The sequence below is a fragment of the Lissotriton vulgaris genome, chromosome 3_2, assembly GCF_964263255.1.
Source record: "Lissotriton vulgaris chromosome 3_2, aLisVul1.2, whole genome shotgun sequence".
NCBI lineage: Eukaryota > Metazoa > Chordata > Amphibia > Caudata > Salamandridae > Lissotriton > Lissotriton vulgaris.
In genome coordinates, this window is record NC_141690.1 from 151304519 (window position 1) to 151318854 (window position 14336).

Consider the following 14336-nt stretch of genomic DNA (forward strand, 5'->3'; position numbering starts at 1 on the left):
AGAGGGGGGACTACAAGCCCCAAGAGCCTTTGCGGCCGACGCCGCACACCTGCAGTCGGCGCACGGAGGCGCATAAAACGAGCGCCCTATCACCCGTCTGTGGCCCTAACGTTTAATATTGAGTGGTATTTCCCCAGCTGTTTATAGCTTGTAGTAAGTCGGGGTGGTGTGATATTGGTGTTATTATGTATGCATTGTAGCTGTATGGCTGTAGCACTTTCTTATTGACTCTGGACACGTCATTTAGATATTAGACTACTGATTACGGAGTCACCCATTGCTTTCCCCGAGTGCTCAGGATGCCTACAGACATATCTAACTCCCTACCTTCTACTGTTGGGGTTTCTATACTTGGTCCCATAGACAAATAGTTTGCAAGGGCAACCAAAGAAATAGACAAAGAACTTATGCTAGCGGAGAAACGCGTGGACCGCCGCTTCTCCATTGATTTACTTAAAAAGAAACTGTTGATTTCCCCCCAGAAGGTACCTACACCTTTACAACCTGATAACACAACTATCTCGGGAGCAGATGCAGAGTTATTTAGTACTGACAACATTCCACTTATATTTCAAGATCATATTACATCTCCTATCCCCATCGACATTACTAATGACGGTACTCCAAACGGCCCTCCGGTTAATTCCAACTGTCTAATAGACTTAAACTCTCCCGTTGTCTTGGATCTTGTCTCCCAACTTCAGTCTTCTAACCAACCAACTGACACTGATGCTCCTACAGAGACACTCCCACCAGTCACTGTTAGTGTGACTAAAGACAACTCCAAGAAACACCCGAGGGCACATCGCTCTCCGCCAAAGAAAAGAAGGAGAAAAGGTGGGGTTAAAAAAGGGGGAAATAGTCCACGCGTCATCCCTTCACTGGCTAATCTCATGGATAAACCACCTGGTCAACCAGAGAAGGATGCATCAATAGGGACCCAAATAACACCAATTTTAGGAGAACAAACCCTGTCGTCTAAAGAGACAATGGAGATGTTTGAACGTCTCTTAAAATCCCTTTTGCTACAACTCATAGAGAGAGTAAAAAGGCTAGGGGAAAAAATGGATTGCATCCTGGCAGCTTCCTGCCTTAGTGCAAATTCCAACCCTGTCAAAGCTAAGGAACCTTCCCTAATAAATAATCAGCCAACCCTATATCATCGAAAACAAGTGGACCACAGAAAGAAAACCCAATACTTAAAAGTAAAACTGCTCCCCCAAACTCTATTAAGACGGCTGTACATGAGATACATAAAGGAAAGGTTATGCCAGCTCCTAAAAAAACGCTCACACCTACCAACTTCCCAACTACGAAGCCGGGGACAATAAAAACTCAGAGAGCAAATTCAAATCGTAGGAACATAGTGGAACTACCCCCAGAGTCAGCCAACTATGTGATCATTCTAACTGGAGTCCCATTTATTCCTAATGGAAAAATTGAATACAACGCTAATCTTAAAAATAAAGTCATTTTCTGGTTGCGAAATAACAGACCCCTTCCTCCACATCTAAACGGAGATATAATCTCCGTCAGACGATGTAAATGGGTGGGCCCTAGACCCAAAGATATTGAGGGGGATGTCGTGATAGTAAATTTCAGGGACCACAGAGTGGTAACGCACATTAGCGATTGGTTTCCAGGAAGAAGTGAGGGGGGAGTTTCAACTCGCAACTTGAGTTATTTTTACCCTGAAGCTTTGTTAATACCCCCTAACCATCCACCAACCTTTCGAAATGTTAACCCTTTAAACTTAGCTCACCGTGCTTCACACTCTTCATTTTCTGCTAATTATACAAATAACTTTTCCCCTTTTCCGTCACATCAACGTCCCCTTAGATATTTTCCTCCAACTAATAATGTTTGCCACCCTATTAATCCCAACGAGTATTGGAACATCCCGCTACATAACTTATACAAACCTCTCTCTGGGCTTGACTCAAATGAATGACTCGACCTGCCACTTTCCGATATAGAGGTCACCCAAGATTGCAGGAGTGTCTTTGTAACATTAGATGAAGTAAATGAAACTGCTCCTTCTTTTGTTACCCCTACATTAACAAGTAGTTTTACTGAGCTTGAAACTGATCTGGGGGAGGAATGCTGTGTACCTTTAGTTGAGCGGAATGGGATTCGCAATGACACTGTTTGTCCATTGAACTTGCATGACACAGAGACCTTTTTTCCCCCTACTGAAGCAAATGATGAGTGGGCCGGGGCAGGGGGTCTGTTGCACGATGTTACTTCAGTGTTGTCTATCCGTACTAATCCGGATATTGGAAAGTGCTCAAGTTCCCCCATAAACCACCCGGAAATTGATATAGAGGGTATTGGTGAAAATGTAGAACCTGTTGACATTGTATCCTTGTGTGAAAAATCTGCTCCTATGGGTCAGGAAAAAATAGGGGTTTTGCCTACCACCTCTATACCCACAACTACCTACACTCTACATCCCATACTCAGTTAGAACGTAGCCGGTCTCGCGTCAAAAACTGCTTTGCAATCGTGGTTAGACCTGGTGAATAGCCATTCAATCCTATGTTTTCAAGAAACCTGAGCTTCAAACCCAGTGCACCTACTAGGATACCAGACCCTCCACGCTCCGGCCTTGGTGACTAACCACGGCAGAAACAAGGGTGGTTTAGCAATATATATTAGTATTAACAGCGGACTAACTGTGCTGACCCACATTCCCAAAGATTGTTACCAGATAGTTGTTATTGGTTGGGGAAACTTCCTCAATCTTATCTTAGTAAATTTGTATAATAATCTAGCCCCAGAAGTTCTGAAACAAACATTAAATGATTTATCCCATGCTGTTGTCACATTAAAAGAATCCACTTCTAAGGAGTGTATGCTCGCCTGGTTGGGTGACTTTAATTGTAACACCTGCCAATATGGGCCAAAGGAACTTTGTGGTTTAGATTTCTCAATGGAGGATAGCTTGAATCATTTTATCCATTCAAAAATAGGGGACAGTTTAAATAGTTTTCTTTTTTATTTTAACTTGGATTATGTAAATGAACTATGCTCACCGCCCATACCCTTTCAAACTACCTTCCATGGAAGAGGCTCAAACACTGTGATTGACTTTACCCTTTTTTCTAAGTCACATGCCTTCCTGCTTTCCTCATGGAATACCTTGGACGGTGTTTATGGAGACCATTACACTTTAATGTTTGAGTTAAGAAAGCAGATAGAGAGCCCACAAACTAGGCCAAACATTATTAACTATCAACCACATATCTCCATGGGAAGGACAAATGGTTACACCATCAAATGGGACAAAGTGATCCCTGAAACATTTTTTAAAAACTTTTTATCTAAAAGACGATCGGAGATTAACATCTGTCTATCCCCATCAGAAGACCCTTAAATAATACTAGGCTCTTTTAATAAAATTCAGGAGACACTAAAATCCTTATTCTCTCGTCAACCCAAAGTTGGTCTCAACAAAAACAGAGGTTGGTTTGATAAACATTGTACCTCTGCTCTTAAAACCCTAAAAAAGGCTTTACACACAACTCCGTGATCCTTAGAGGCTATTAGACAGACAAGACACCAATATTGAGGGGCAATTAAGAATAGAGAGTAAGTCTTGAAACAAAAGGCCTGGGAAGCCTTAATTTCCGCTTCAAAAAATAAAGATGCTACGGCCTTTTGGAAGGCAGTAAATGCCCCTTTTTTACGAGGCAATCAACCTTAAATGTTAAATACTGCTATCAATGGGGATACCTGGGTTGCTCATTTTAAAAATCTGTATGACTGTCCAGACCCAGACTGTACTCTTTCCGAGGGTAGTATCTTACCATTTGTAAATTCTGGATTCTCCACTAAAAATCTCCCGTTGGATATTGTTTTTTCATGTGAAGAGGTGAGTCTGGCCATCAGAGAAAGCCCGTCCGGTAAGGCACAGGGCCCGGACTTAATACCAATAGATGTTTTTAAAGCTAAATTAGATTTCTGGGCACCACTGCTAGCCTTAGTGATGAATTGTGCTAATAACCATGGTTTAATACAAACATGGTCAGAAGCTATAGTGGTCCCCATTTTTAAAAAAGGGGACAGGCATGATCCGTCCTGCTACCGTCCAATCTCTCTTATAGACGCCTTAATGAAGGTAGCGGGCGTATTATACTAAAACGGATGCAAAATTGGATTGAGGAAGCTAATATCCTCTCGATCTTCAAGTATGGTTTTCGGCAGGGTATTGGGACGGTTGAGCAGGGTCTTAATTTACACCTTTTTATTACTTTTATAGATTTAAGTTCAGCTTTTGATTGTGTTGAACACAAACAACTGTGGGCTGCCCTAGAAGGTCTTGGTCTGGACCCCCCATGTTAGACGGACCGGGAGGGTCGGCCGAGGTACGGGGAGAGGTCTCCAGGGAGAGCCGTCTCCAACGACTGTACAGATGAATAACTTCCCCCCCACAGACGGACACCACACAAGACTGAAGGTTAACGAGACTTTATATGCAATTCTTAGGTTACGATGATATGGTACAAGGAGGTCTGGACTCAGGGGTCCCCTCTAGCTTAGTCTTTGGTTGAGGAAAAGGGTAGCGGGACAGTCTTTAGTTACCGGTGAGTCCAAAAATAGCTCTCAATCCTTGAGCTCGGCGTTCTTGATGATCGGGCCGTGGAGGAGCCAAGCAGGTCCCGAGATGGTCGGATGAAAGATGACGGTCCGCGGCGGAGCCTGCAGGTCCCGATGAAGATGACGGTTACAACGGTCCGCGGCCACGCCAGCAGATCCGGACGACGATGAAGGATGAAGGTTACGACGGCTGTGGCAGCGCCAACAGGCAGGATGATGGTGCACAGGACAGAGCTACGGCAGCGCCAGTAGTCTGTTCAGGATGAGTTCCTCTTTACGTCTCTCGACTCCAAGATACAACTGCCTTCCTGCTCTGGAGCTGCCCCAGTTATAGGGCTGGCGTGCTTTGATGTCCGGACCCTCGCACTTGGAGGTCGGGGGTCCGGGATGCGGGATTCCAGACACCCAGCAGGGGGGTGGAGCCAGCGCCCGGGGAGGCGATGGGCGAGCGGCACTTGGCGGGGGGAGCCATCGACACCTCTTTCTCCCATTGACTTGCCAAGTAGCCCGCTCACCTCCTGGGTGGATGGTGGTGCCGAGATGTCTGAGGCCGGGCCAGGCCCAGGGTCGGGGTCGATCGGGGGCCAGGCGACCTCGTGGTGAAGTGTCCAAGATGGCGGTTCAGGTTGGCCGCGTGGGCCGGCAGGGGATCGGGCCCACGAGGTTAGCTTGCCTCGCAGGCAGGGGCCCTGAGAGGGCAGCAGATGTACAATGATGATGCGTGGTACTGTCGTGGCGGCTCTCGGGCCTGGTTGGGCTGGGGGAGAGCGGCCCTTCATGTGGCCTGTCCAACATGCGTCCCCCCCAGCTGAAGGCGGGGAGAGTTACCCATCTTCCTGGGGACTCTCGTCGTCGAGGCGGAAAAACCGGGACAGGCCGTCTGCGTTGGCGTGGTCTGGTCCTGGCCGGTGTTCGACTGTGAAGTCCATACCTTGCAGGGAGATGGACCAGCGCAGCAATTTTGGGTTTTCCCCCCGCATATGCATCAGCCACTGCAGGGGTCGGTGGTCGGTCTGCACCCGGAAGTGGGTGCCAAAAAGGTAGGGCCGGAGCTTTTTGAGGGCCCATACCACTGCGAATGCTTCTCTCTCTATGGTGCTCCAGCGTTGCTCCCGGGGTAGGAGCCTCCGGCTGATGAAGGCCACGGGTTGATCAAGGCCTTCGGTGTTCACTTGGGACAGGACCGCCCCAATGCCCTGGTCGGAGGCGTCCGTCTGGACGACGAACTCCCGGCTGTAGTCGGGGGCCTGGAGCACAGGAGCGGAACACATGGCGGCCTTCAATTGTTCGAATGCCGTTTGACACTCTGGGGTCCAGTTCACTTTCTTTGGTTGATTCTTTGACGTGAGTTCCGTGAGAGGCCCCACTATGGTTCCATAGTCTTTTACAAACCTTCGGTAATAGCCTGTGAGGCCCAGGAATGCTCGTACCTCGGTTTGGGTGATAGGGGGCTGCCAGTCCTGGATGGCAGCAATTTTTAGCTGTAGAGGGGCCACTAGGCCGCTTCCCACCTGGTGCCCGAGGTAGGTCACAGACCCTTGTCCAATTTGACATTTGCTGGCCTTGATCGTGAGGCCAGCTCGTTGAAGGGCTTGCAGCACTGCTCGGAGGTGGTGGAGGTGTTCGGTCCAGTGGTGGCTGTACACAGCGATGTCGTCTAGGTAGGCGGCGCTGAACCCTTCGAGCCCCGCCAGGACCTTATTGACGAGCCGTTGGAAAGTCGCTGGTGCATTTTTCATGCCGAAAGGCATGACCGTAAAATGATAGTGGCCATCGGGGGTGGAGAAGGCAGAACGTTCCTGTGCTCGGGGTGTGAGGCCGATCTGCCAATAACCTGCTGTCAGGTCGAAGATGCTGAGGTAGCGGGCAGCTCCCATTCGGTCGACCAGTTCATCTGCCCGGGGGATGGGATGTGCGTCCGTCCGGGTGACCTCATTCAGGCCCCGGTAGTCGACACAGAACCGGAGTTCTGGGGTGGTTCCGGGGGCGGCTGCTTTGGGGACCAGCACGACCGGGCTGGCCCATGGACTGTCTGAGGGCTCGATGACCCCGAGCGTGAGCATCTTGGCCACTTCCGCCTGGATGCAGGCCCGTACCCGATCAGGTACGCGGTAGGCCCGGTGGCGGATAGGAGGGCTATCTCCGGTGTCCACATCGTGCACACACCAGGACGTGACACCTGGGGTGAGGGAGAACAGGCTGGCGAACTGTGACAGGAGGGCTTGGCACTCTTGGCGTTGTTCTCTGGTGAGGGTCTCCGAGAGGCGGACCCCATCTACGGAGCCGTCTTGCTCCTGGGTCCGCAGGAGGTCAGGGAGAGGCTCGGAGTCGTCTTCAGCCCCGTTGTCTGTGGCCATCAGTAGGCTGAGTTCGGTTCGTGCAAAGTGAGGTTTCAGCCTGTTGGTGTGGAGGACCCGGAGTGGGTTCCGGGAGGACCCCATATCGATCAGATAGGTGGCAGGGCCCTTGCGCTCGATCACCTTGAAGGGCCCCGTCCATTTGTCTTGGAGAGCGCAAGGTTCTGTGGGGGACATTACCCATACTTGTTGCCCCGGCTCGAATTCAATGGATGAGGCGTTCTGGTCATACCATTTTTTCATATCCTCTTGACTGGCCTCTAGGTTGGCTTTTGCTAGGTCTCTGAACCGCTGTGACTGGTTGCGGAGGGTGAGGAGGTACCGGAAGACGTCTGGAGGGTTCTTGGCCGGAGGCATCTCCCAGCCTTCTTTGATCAGGCTGAGCGGCCCCCGCACTGGGTGCCCGTATAGCAGTTCAAATGGGCTGAAGCCTAGTGATTTTTGTGGGACCTCCCGGTAGGCGAAGAGGAGGCACGGCAGCAGTACATCCCACTGGCGACGGAGGGGCTCTTCCAATCCCCCGATCATCCCTTTTAGTGTGCGGTTGAACCGCTCAACCAGTCCGTTCCCTTGGGGGTGATAGGGGGTCGTGAATCGGTAGGTGACCCCACACTGTTGCCAGAGTGATTTCATGTATTTAGAAATAAAGTTCGTGCCTCTGTCGCTGACGACTTCTCGGGGGAACCCCACACGGGAGAAGATCCCCATCAGGGCCCGGCCGACCACTGGGGCGGTCACGGTCCGGAGAGGTATAGCCTCAGGGTAGCGGGGGGCGTGGTCCACCAGCACCAGAATAAAGCGATGGCCTTGTTTTGTACGCGGGTCTAGGGGTCCCACAATGTCTATTCCGACCCTCTCAAATGGGGTCGTGACTACTGGAAAGGGTTGCAAGGGGGCCTTTAGTTTGCGGCCGCTCTTCCCACTGGCTTGGCACGTGGGGCAAGATCGGCAATGCTGGTGCACATCGTTTCTCATCTTGGGCCAGAAGAAGTGGGTCACTAGGCGGCTGTAAGTTTTATCTTGTCCGAGGTGCCCTGCCAGGGGGACATCGTGGGCCAAGTTTAACAGGAAGTCTCTGAAACGGAGGGGTACCGCTAGTACTCTGTTGGCCCCCAGCTCGGCGATTCTTTGCTCGCTGTACAGTAGATCATTGTCCCAGTAGACCCAATGAGTTCCGGAAGTATCCCCTGCGCCTTGGGCGAGCGCTTGTTGGCGGAGTCCCTCTAGGGAGGGACAGGTCTTCTGCTCCCGGCGAAATTGTTCTTGTGTGGGTCCCCCCTCTTGGGCCCACTGGTCAAGGTTAGCGATGTCGGAAGGTTGAGCAGGTTCGAGGGGGGTGTCATGGTCGGTGGTCTCGGCTGGGGCGACCGGAGGCGGCGGCGCCGGCCATTCTGGTTCTTCTGGGTGAGGGTTGGCCCGGGCGGCCATGGACCGGGTGGTGACGCACGCCCAGTCCGGGACGCCTAACATCCCCAAGTGTTCTTTTCGCTCCACGGCTGCCCACGGGGAGCTCTCCAGGTCATTTCCGAGTAGGCAGTCCACGGGGGAGTCGTCTCGGACCGTCACCTTCAGCATGCCGGAGACCCCCCCCCCACTCAAAGGGGACGCAGGCCATCCGACACAGACTTTCCGAGTTGTCGGCTGATCGCACAGGGCAGAGGATGTTCGGTAGATATTGTTCTGGGGTCACCAGGTGACAGCGGACGGCTGTCACACTGGCCCCGGTGTCTCGAAGGGCTTCGGCCCGTTGTCCATTGATGCTTACCCATTGGCTGTACTTCTGGGTGTTAGCGGGTAGGGGGACCCGCGGGACCATGTCTCTTCCCCCTAAGCACGCGAGAGTCATGGCGGCTGGCTCCCACTCTTGATACTCTTGCTGGTCTGTTTCTTGTTCCTCGGGGATCTGTTCTTCCCCTAGTGCCGCGGCGGCCATTTGGCGGGGTTTTGGACTCTGATACTGCGGGCAGCTTGGGTCATTTGCATAGTGGCCGACTCGCTGGCATCGGTGACATGTGACATTGGCTCTGTACCCCGGTCGCGCCGGGGTGCTGCCCCGGTTGGCCGGGGGGGTGGTGCTGGCAGCGGGGGCGGCCGGAGTGTTGTCTCTCCCTCGTCCTTGGCCCCCTCCCCCTCCTCTCGGTCGGTGGTGTCCATTGTTGTTCCTGTTTTGCTCGTAGGACCCATTCCGGCCCACTCTGGTTATCTCCCACCGGTCAGCTTCGGCTGCGAGCTGCCGGGGATCGGTCAACTTGCTGTCGAGGAGGTGTTGGCGTAGTTCGATGAAGCAATTGTTGGACAGATGCTCCCATACCATCAGATTGAACAGCTGCTCGTATGTCGTGACGTTGTTTCCTTTGATCCAGCCTTCGAAAGCTCTGCTAAAGTACGTTACATAGTCCACCCAAGTTGTACCCGGGATGCGTGTGCAGTCTCGGAACCTCTGGCGGTACATCTCGGGCGTGAGACCATAGCGGGTGAGGAGGGCCGCTTTCATATGGTCGTAGGAGGTCATCTGGTGGTCTGGGAGCTGTAACAGGGTATCGCGGCCCTCATTGAGGAATCTGCCCCATAGGCCGGCACCCCAGTCGGTTCTATCGATCCGGTGCGCAGTCATAGCGATTTCATAGGCCTTAAACCATTGTTGGATGTCGTCCTCTCGGAAATATTCTCGGACCACATCCTTGGGGATGTGTACTTTTTTCTCCGCGGTCCCCGGGGTGTGTGGTCTCTCGGGCACCCCTAACTCTTTATTCTGTTTGCGCAGGTTGATCTCGGCTATGTTCCGTTCGTGCTCGTACGCCAGTTTCTTTTCCTCGAGCTCCCTTTGTCTCTGTTTCTCTTCTCTTTCTTCTCGGAGACGTAGGTGCTCTAAGTTGATTTTTTGTTCGGCCAACTTGAGTTCTATTTCCATCTTGAGTCGGGCCATTTCTAGCTCGTGTAGTCGGATTTTTTCTCTTTCTTGGATCTCGTCTTGCGGGAGACCGGTTCTTTGCCCTTCAGGGGCTGTGGTGGTTTGCTCAGGGGCTTCGGTATCCCCGGTCTCTGCCCAAGATTGTAGGGCATGTTTAAAATCGTCCTTGGTGCTTAGTCCGGTGGTAGCGATACCTAGTTCGATGCAGAACTGCTTTAGTTCACGGTGGCTGTACTCCTCTAGTTTTTCCATTTGGAACTTCTCGGTTGATCCGCTTTCTTTAGTTGTCATTATGGTTCGTTGTGGGGTGAGCTATTTTCTGTACGTTATGCGGTGATTCGAATCGCGCCGCTGGCCACCAATGTTAGACGGACCGGGAGGGTCGGCCGAGGTACGGGGAGAGGTCTCCAGGGAGAGCCGTCTCCAACGACTGTACAGATGAATAACTTCCCCCCCACAGACGGACACCACACAAGACTGAAGGTTAACGAGACTTTATATGCAATTCTTAGGTTACGATGATATGGTACAAGGAGGTCTGGACTCAGGGGTCCCCTCTAGCTTAGTCTTTGGTTGAGGAAAAGGGTAGCGGGACAGTCTTTAGTTACCGGTGAGTCCAAAAATAGCTCTCAATCCTTGAGCTCGGCGTTCTTGATGATCGGGCCGTGGAGGAGCCAAGCAGGTCCCGAGATGGTCGGATGAAAGATGACGGTCCGCGGCGGAGCCTGCAGGTCCCGATGAAGATGACGGTTACAACGGTCCGCGGCCACGCCAGCAGATCCGGACGACGATGAAGGATGAAGGTTACGACGGCTGTGGCAGCGCCAACAGGCAGGATGATGGTGCACAGGACAGAGCTACGGCAGCGCCAGTAGTCTGTTCAGGATGAGTTCCTCTTTACGTCTCTCGACTCCAAGATACAACTGCCTTCCTGCTCTGGAGCTGCCCCAGTTATAGGGCTGGCGTGCTTTGATGTCCGGACCCTCGCACTTGGAGGTCGGGGGTCCGGGATGCGGGATTCCAGACACCCAGCAGGGGGGTGGAGCCAGCGCCCGGGGAGGCGATGGGCGAGCGGCACTTGGCGGGGGGAGCCATCGACACCTCTTTCTCCCATTGACTTGCCAAGTAGCCCGCTCACCTCCTGGGTGGATGGTGGTGCCGAGATGTCTGAGGCCGGGCCAGGCCCAGGGTCGGGGTCGATCGGGGGCCAGGCGACCTCGTGGTGAAGTGTCCAAGATGGCGGTTCAGGTTGGCCGCGTGGGCCGGCAGGGGATCGGGCCCACGAGGTTAGCTTGCCTCGCAGGCAGGGGCCCTGAGAGGGCAGCAGATGTACAATGATGATGCGTGGTACTGTCGTGGCGGCTCTCGGGCCTGGTTGGGCTGGGGGAGAGCGGCCCTTCATGTGGCCTGTCCAACACCCCATTTTAAATTTTATTAGAGAACTATATAAAGATGCTGGAGCGAGGGTTCGCTTAGGACAGCAGGGAGAGTGTTCATCAAGATTTCCGATTAGGAAGGGAGTAAGGCAGGGGTGCATTTTGGCCCCCCTACTTTTTTCCCTCTATATAAACAAAATTGGTGACCACCTAAACAACTTCTGCTATGACTACCCCGTAGTGCAAGGCCGCCCTGTTCCCATCCTTTTATATGCCGATGATGCCGCAATCTTATCTCGGACCAGCCTGGGCCTTCAAAGGGCAGTATCTAAGTTCACTCTTTTTATGAGGGAAAAGGGACTGAAGGTCAACATCACTAAAACTTTCTCTATGTCTTGCCGTCACCTTAGGATCTTACCGTCGTAATACATTGATCAATGGTGATTCCAAAATTTACTCGAAACTTTTAGCAACTAGGCTTGCACCAAAAATAAATAAAGTAGTATCTTATTACCAGCATGGGTTTATACCAGGAAGGTCAACAACTGACCATATACAACGGGTAATCTCTCTATTTGATTTTACGGAGTCAACAGGGGACCCTATGGCGCTTATCCTGCTGGACGCAGAGAAGGCGTTTGATAGGGTCTCCTGGAGATTCTTATGGGCTGCAATGTCTCATTGTGGAATCACCAATAGATTCATCAAGGCTACCCAAAGGCTCTACAATAAACCAAGCGCCAGGGTATTGGTAAATGGGCTTCTATCAGAGAATTTTTTGATTTCGAGAGGGACAAGGCAGGGGTGCCCTTGCTCCCCTCTTCTTTTCGCAATATATATTGATCCATTCATCCGATGGCTGGAGAGCCTTGCATGAATACCCCCGATTCAAATACGCAATCATAATACTAAAATCTTAGCATACGCTGATGATATTGCACTTGTTACTAGGGATCCCAATCTAGCTACGTGTGATAGAAAAAGAGGCGTATCGGTTTGGGTTAATCTCGGGCTATAAATTGAACTCCAATAAAACCGAGATTGTTCTTAATAACAAAATTACGATGAGAGACCCAGGAGTGACCAAGGAGGCCGTATATTTAGGTGTTAAAATAAATGCGAAAATTGAAAATATTGTTGTGAACAACATAACCCCTCTAATATCACGTACTAAGAAAGAGCTGATCCGACTGAATAATTTACATCTCACTATTGGTGGTCGCTGTAATGTGATCAAGATGATTTTTCTGCCCCGATTTCTATATTTCTTTCGAACTATTTGTCTTGAGTTTTCTCCCCATATTTTTAAAACTATAGACTCTATGTTTTCTAGCTTTATCTGGAGATATAAGAAACCCAGACGGGCACTTAAATGGCTAATGCTACCAAAGGAGAGAGGAGGATTATCTCTGCCTAATTTTAAAAACTTTATTATTGGGCCACCGTCCTAAAATACTGTGTCAAAATGATCACTCACGATCAAACCAGGCTGCCGATCCCGACCCCGCAAGAAATTATACTAGGAGAAGAATGTACTGGCTGCTTCTGGCGGCATGTAAATGATAGCTATTTTAAGAAAGTTAAGTTCAAAACTATTGCGGGGGTGTACAAAGTGTGGAGCAATGTACGTAGGCTCTTGTGGTTTGGGCGATACTCATACTACACTCCAATGAGTCTTAATAATGATTTACCGGAAATTTTTCTGGATAGCTGTATTAACAGATGGGTCGCGGGTGGAGTGGTACAGTTGGGCTGTTTTTACGCACCAGAGGGCTTCAAGATGTTTGAAGATCTACATGTAGAATATAATATTAGCCACAGGGATTTTATTAAGTACCTGCAGGTTAGAGATTTTTTAGCAAAAAAAACTGGCGGGCGGTGCAATTTCAAGAATAATCAACTGATTGATAATCTCTGTAAAAACAACACACCTAAGATTGGGGAAATATATGAGTCCCTGAATTCAGTGGTTCCAGAGGATATGAATAAACAGTATTCTTTTTGGCAGATCAAGTTGGGAGTACAGTCTACTATTCCCCGTCGCGCATATGAATTATCCCAAACATCGCTAATGTCAATAAAACTACAAGCCCAATGCTATAAAACATTCTTTTGCCTATATTATACACCTGAGAAAATTGCAAAATGAGCGACAGGGAAGGGTACTACGTGTCCACGTTGTGCATTCTCTAGGGCTGATATGATACATATGTTTGCAACATGTAACACGCTTAATATTCTGATCAAAGATATATCCGAATTCTTGTCTGAATTGTGCCAAATAAGAGTGGACGTCTCAATCGAGGAAATTATGCTGGGGGTAGCAAACTGCGAGCGGCAGAAAAACATGCAGGGGTTGATCTTTGTGGGCATGGCAATCCTCTGACTCTGTATTGCTTTGTCTTGGCTCGATCCCAATCCACCTACCTTCCAACAATGGAGGGCTAGGCTACTTGCGACCTGCAGCCTTGAGGTCGCAATCTATAAAAATAAAGGATCTAATAAAAGAAGAAAGGGTATGCAGATTTGGGCACCGCTGCTACAGTGGATTCAGAGACATACATAGGCTGTCATATATATATACTATCTCCTATTACTATCTATTTATCATGATTTAACTGCTGTCTCCGCATATGTTCTAATGAACTTTAATCTATTAACCACAGATTTATGAATGTAATAAGTCTTTTTGTATATTATTGGTCTTGGGGGTTGGGGGGTGGGAGGGTGGAGTTTGTGTATATAATGGAAAAAATTGTCAATAAAAATATTAATAAAAAAAAAAAAGAAATCCCCTTTCCATATTTTATCCTTTGTGACCTGGCTTAATTGAGCACCTAAAGGCATGGAAACACCCATATAAGGTAAACGCTTGAACACGCCATTTGCGGCTTTGTCAGAAACTGTCTTTTTTGCCATCTTTACCAATTCTAATGCTGTAACGTAGTTTGACACTGTGAATCTCTCTTTATTCTCATGACCGTAACTGTGCAAAGGAGCTAAAACATTCTGTGTACCATCAGTACCCACCCCTTTATCCGCTCTTACACATTTCAAAATGTTGCATTGGAGCCTCACCCGTTGTATTTTGTG